The sequence below is a fragment of the Oncorhynchus gorbuscha genome, linkage group LG24 (genome assembly GCF_021184085.1).
Source record: "Oncorhynchus gorbuscha isolate QuinsamMale2020 ecotype Even-year linkage group LG24, OgorEven_v1.0, whole genome shotgun sequence".
NCBI lineage: Eukaryota > Metazoa > Chordata > Actinopteri > Salmoniformes > Salmonidae > Oncorhynchus > Oncorhynchus gorbuscha.
In genome coordinates this window covers 44,738,702-44,743,701 of record NC_060196.1, presented here as the reverse complement: position 1 = coordinate 44,743,701, position 5,000 = coordinate 44,738,702, and the positions used below count along the sequence as shown (strand labels likewise).

The 5,000-nt window shown below is 48.7% G+C and overlaps 1 protein-coding gene across 7 annotated transcripts in view; it reads left to right on the top strand.

Moving 5' to 3' along the window:
* Positions 1–5,000, top strand: part of atxn1a (ataxin 1a) — a 108,802-nt gene that overhangs the window by 81,566 nt on the left and 22,236 nt on the right. Inside the window, exon 1 of one of the 7 annotated variants that reach the window (XM_046326232.1) lies at positions 3,245–3,711. The exons of the other annotated variants lie outside the window; for them this stretch is intronic. The gene's annotated coding sequence lies outside the window, so the exon portion shown is untranslated. Of the gene's footprint in view, positions 1–3,244; positions 3,712–5,000 lie in introns of those variants that run through there. 7 annotated transcript variants of the gene reach the window in all.

Here is a 5,000-nt window from a genome sequence, read left to right as displayed (position 1 = left end):
ATCTAGTCTTCATCAAACCATTTCTCATTGTTGTTAGTTTTGTTATGTTTTCTATCAGAATTGTATATGTTAGCTTATAGGTCATATATATTGTTCAAAATTCCTAGGAGGGATTGGATTTGTTGTTTGCCAATAGTTTTTTGGTAGGTTTCTACGCTACCCTCCTTCCATCTATAGCATTTTTTAATAGTATGCAGTTTCGGCTTTGATGCCTCATGGTTGACTGTTGTTCTGCTACCCCTCTCCCTTTCAGTGAGATTCAGTATGGTTGACTGTTGTTCTGCTACCCCTCTCCCTTTCAGTGAGTTTCAGTATGGTTGACTGTTGTTCTGCTACCCCTCTCCCTTTCAGTGAGTTTCAGTATGGTTGACTGTTGTTCTGCTACCCCTCTCCCTCTCAGTGAGTTTCAGTATGGTTGCCTGTTGTTCTGCTACCCCTCTCCCTTTCAGTGAGTTTCAGTATGGTTGACTGTTGTTCTGCTACCCCTCTCCTTCTCAGTGAGTTTCAGTATGGTTGACTGTTGTTCTGCTACCCCTCTCCCTTTCAGTGAGTTTCAGTATGGTTGCCTGTTGTTCTGCTACCCCTCTCCCTTTCAGTGAGTTTCAGTATGGTTGACTGTTGTTCTGCTACCCCTCTCCCTCTCAGTGAGTTTCAGTATGGTTGACTGTTGTTCTGCTACCCCTCTCCCTCTCAGTGAGTTTCAGTATGGTTGACTGTTGTTCTGCTACCCCTCTCCTCCTCTCCCTCTCAGTGAGTTTCAGTATGGTTGACTGTTGTTCTGCTACCCCTCTCCCTCTCAGTGAGTTTCAATATGGTTGACTGTTGTTCTGCTACCCCTCTCCTCCTCTCCCTCTCAGTGAGTTTCAGTATGGTTGACTGTTGTTCTGCTACCCCTCTCCCTCTCAGTGAGTTTCAATATGGTTGACTGTTGTTCTGCTACCCCTCTCCTCCTCTCCCTCTCATTGAGTTTCAGTATGGTTGACTGTTGTTCTGCTACCCCTCTCCTCCTCTCCCTCTCATTGAGTTTCAGTATGGTTGACTGTTGTTCTGCTACCCCTCTCCTCCTCTCCCTCTCATTGAGTTTCAGTATGGTTGACTGTTGTTCTGCTACCCCTCTCCTCCCCTCCCTCTCAGTGAGTCTCAGTTGACTGCACTCGCTTCTAAATAAACAACACACTAACTAATTGAATTACAGAGCGTAGCTAATTTGCTGCTACGGTAACAGACAAGCCTTCCTCACCATGCAGGAGCTGTTATTGTGAACTGAGTTGACCGTAGATCTGATTTTTTTTACTAGATCAGCCCCCAATGTAGCTCTGTTGACCATAGATCTAAAACAGATTGACCCACAAAGACAGAGGGCCACTAATCTAATGCTAATTGGCTGACTTGTAAAAAATTCCTCTGTCATGTCACCCTTTGACCTATTACAAATAGAGATGTCAGAATGAACAGTGTTACAATAAGAGCCCACCGATAACATGGGCTCTGATTTGGTAGTGTATGAGGTAACCATGTAACCACGAGAGGCTTGAAGCAGAAGGAGACCTTAGGCAATTCTAAGAACAGTTCGCCCAACCCCAATACTAACCTGAACAAATAGGGGAATTTAGGCCTAGGTGGGTCTGGCATGTCTACTGGGACGCATTAGCACTGTGTGTCCGTGCTTCCTACTATAACACTCATCTCCTCACTGCAGAATGTTATATTTGTTTGGAAATCAACTTTATTTAGGTCAGCTAACACAACAGCGCTGCTTGTAGTGTAGTTCTGCTTTCTGGGGGGAGGAGGGAGATGGCCCTCTACCCTCTAGTGGGGAGGAGGGAGATGGACCTCTACCCTCTAGTGAGGAGAAGGGAGATGGACCTCTACCCTCTAGTGAGGAGGAGGGAGATGGACCTCTACCCTCTAGTGAGGAGGAGGGAGATGGCCCTCTACCCTCTAGTGAGGAGGAGGGAGATGGACCTCTACCCTCTAGTGAGGAGGAGGGAGATGGACCTCTACCCTCTAGTGAGGAGGAGGGAGATGGCCCTTTACCCTCTAGTGAGGAGGAGGGAGATGGCCCTCTACCCTCTAGTGAGGAGGAGGGAGATGGCCCTCTACCCTCTAGTGAGGAGGAGGGAGATGGCCCTCTACCCTCTAGTGAGGAGGAGGGAGATGGCCCTCTACCCTCTAGTGAGGAGGAGGGAGATGGCCCTCTACCCTCTAGTGGGGAGGAGGGAGATGGCCCTCTACCCTCTAGTGAGGAGGAGGGAGATGGCCCTCTACCCTCTAGTGAGGAGGAGGGAGATGGCCCTTTACCCTCTAGTGAGGAGGAGGGAGATGGCCCTCTACCCTCTAGTGGGGAGGAGGGAGAAGGCCCTCTACCCTCTAGTGAGGAGAAGGGAGATGGCCCTCTACCCTCTAGTGAGGAGGAGGGAGATGGCCCTCTACCCTCTAGTGAGGAGGAGGGAGATGGTCCTCTACCCTCTAGTGAGGAGGAGGGAGATGGCCCTCTACCCTCTAGTGGGGAGGAGGGAGATGGCCCTCTACCCTCTAGTGAGGAGGAGGGAGATGGCCCTCTACCCTCTAGTGAGGAGGAGGGAGATGGCCCTCTACCCTCTAGTGAGGAGGAGGGAGATGGCCCTCTACCCTCTAGTGGGGAGGAGGGAGATGGCCCTCTACCCTCTAGTGAGGAGGAGGGAGATGGCCCTCTACCCTCTAGTGGGGAGGAGGGACGGTGCACAGAGATGGGCACTGTGGTTTCTCTCTGCAGTAGTAGTAGCTGTAGTAATTGAAATTGGTTCATTCATTTTTTTTTTTACTGGTATGGGTTCAAGACATTTTACCTGTGTGTTTGTGAGGGCCGGTAGCTTGGTTATGGAGGTGTGTGTAGGTGTGTATGGGAGGGATGCATGTTCTGTCTCTGTGTTGCATTTCATATTGTTAGTGAAAAGCTTTTACTCTGCATATCTTTGAATGTCGCAGTACTATTTCACGGTGTGTGTGTGTTTGTGTATCACTCTCTTTCAATGGCCTCTTTCTCATAATCTCTCTAATCCCTATTGCTCTCTTTATCCCTCCATTCCTTCCTTCCTTCCTTCCTTCCTTCCTTCCTTCCTTTATTCCATCCATCCTTCCATCCATCCTTCATTCCTTCCTTCCTTCCTTCTTCCTCCCTCCTTATCTCTCTCATTCTCCCCTTCTCAGTATGTCACCTTCCCTTTCTCATTCTCAATGACTCCCTCCCCTCCTCTCTGTCTCCCTCTCTCCGTGTGAGTGTAGTGCGGGCAGCCTGCCAGCTGGCATGTGTGTTTTTTGAATGAATACCTGATGAAGTTGGTGGAGGGAGGCGTGGGAGGAGCCGTGTCTGTGTGTGTGTGTGTGTGCGTGCTCTGCTCTCTTCTACGGAGCACACCCCTCTCCACCAGGACTCTGTTTGGGATTTTACGCTTCGTTCCGGGTGGAGGGAGAGAGAGAAAGAAAGCTAGAAAGAGAGTGTGAGAGAGAGAGGCACCCTCTAGGGCTTTTTGTAAGAGAGAAGGACAGTGTGAGCTAAGAAGAGAGAGAGGGAGAGTGAGAGGCAGAGAGAGAGTGAGAGAGAGAGAAGGACAGTGTGAGCTAAGAAGAGAGAGAGAGAGTGTGAGAGGCAGAGAGAGAGTGACAGTGAGAGGCAGGCTGGTAGCATGCAGCAGGAGAAGGCTACTCCAGAAGGCTACTCCAGACACACTGGTAAGCCACTTCAGACACTTTGTCCTCACACTGAGCGTCTGTCTATCTGTCCTGTCTATGCTGTCTGCTGTTTCGTTGTACTGTACTGTACTGTACTGTATTGTACTGTACTGTATTATACTGTACTGAAGTGTCTGTTTTGTCTTGTCTTGTCTTGTTTCCTCTGTCTTGTTCTCTCTCTCCTGTCCTACACCCCTCTCTCTCCCTCTCTCTCTCTCTCTCTCTCTCTCTCTCTCTCTCTCTCTCTCTCTCTCTCTCTCCCCCTCTCTCTCTCTCTCTCTCTCTCTCTCTCTCTCTCTCTCTCTCTCTCTCTCTCTCTCTCTCTCTCTCTCTCTCTCTCTCTCTCTCTCTCTCTCTCTCTCTCTCTCTCTCTCTCTCCCTCTCTCTCTCTTTCAATCTGTCTGTCTGTCTGTCTGTCTGTCTGTCTGTCTGTCTGTCTGTCTGTCTGTCTGTCTGTCTGTCTGTCTGTCTGTCTGTCTGTCTGTCTGTCTGTCTGTCTGTCTGTCTGTCTGTCTGTCTCTCTCTCTCTCTCTCTCTACTCTACATGGTGTGTAAGTGAGCAGGGGAAGAGGAGAGGGCCTGCCTGCCTGCCTGCCTGCCCTCACCTTAAAGAGACACACACTGACAGAGAGAGAGAGAGAGAGAGAGAGAGAGAGAGAGAGAGAGAGAGAGAGAGAGAGAGAGAGAGAGAGAGAGAGAAAGGAGAAAGAAAGAGTGTGAGATAGACTAAGGTAGAGGGAGGAGGGAAGGAAGAAGGGGAGAGAGAGAGAGGGAGAAAGAGGTGAAGGGAAAGAGAAAGAATTGAATTGAGAGAGTGAGAGAGAGAGAGAGAGAGAGAGAGAGAGAGAGAGAGAGAGAGAGAGAGAGAGAGAGAGAGAGAGGTACTCCTGGTGCAGAGTTGTACTACACACCACAAGAGCTAGAGAACTCAAACTATATTTAGCTCTGAGATAATGTATCACGCTGTAGTTATCCCTGTGAGGACTGGACAGGGGAGAGGGTAGTACTCACACACACACTATATGTACTGTATTACACACTCACACACAAGCAGTCAGTTTGTACAGACACACCAACATCTCTATGACGGTTGAGAACACAGTTTGCATGTTATTTATGTTTGTTCCAACATGTTCTTGTTGACAATATACTAGGCTAGTCTAAGCTACTGCTGCAGGCCTAAAGACCTTTCACTCCATATTGACATGAATACATTAGTAAAAGATAGCATATTCCCCAAAACATGCATATTTAATGAAAACAGATATACTGGGTGGTATCACCTATTT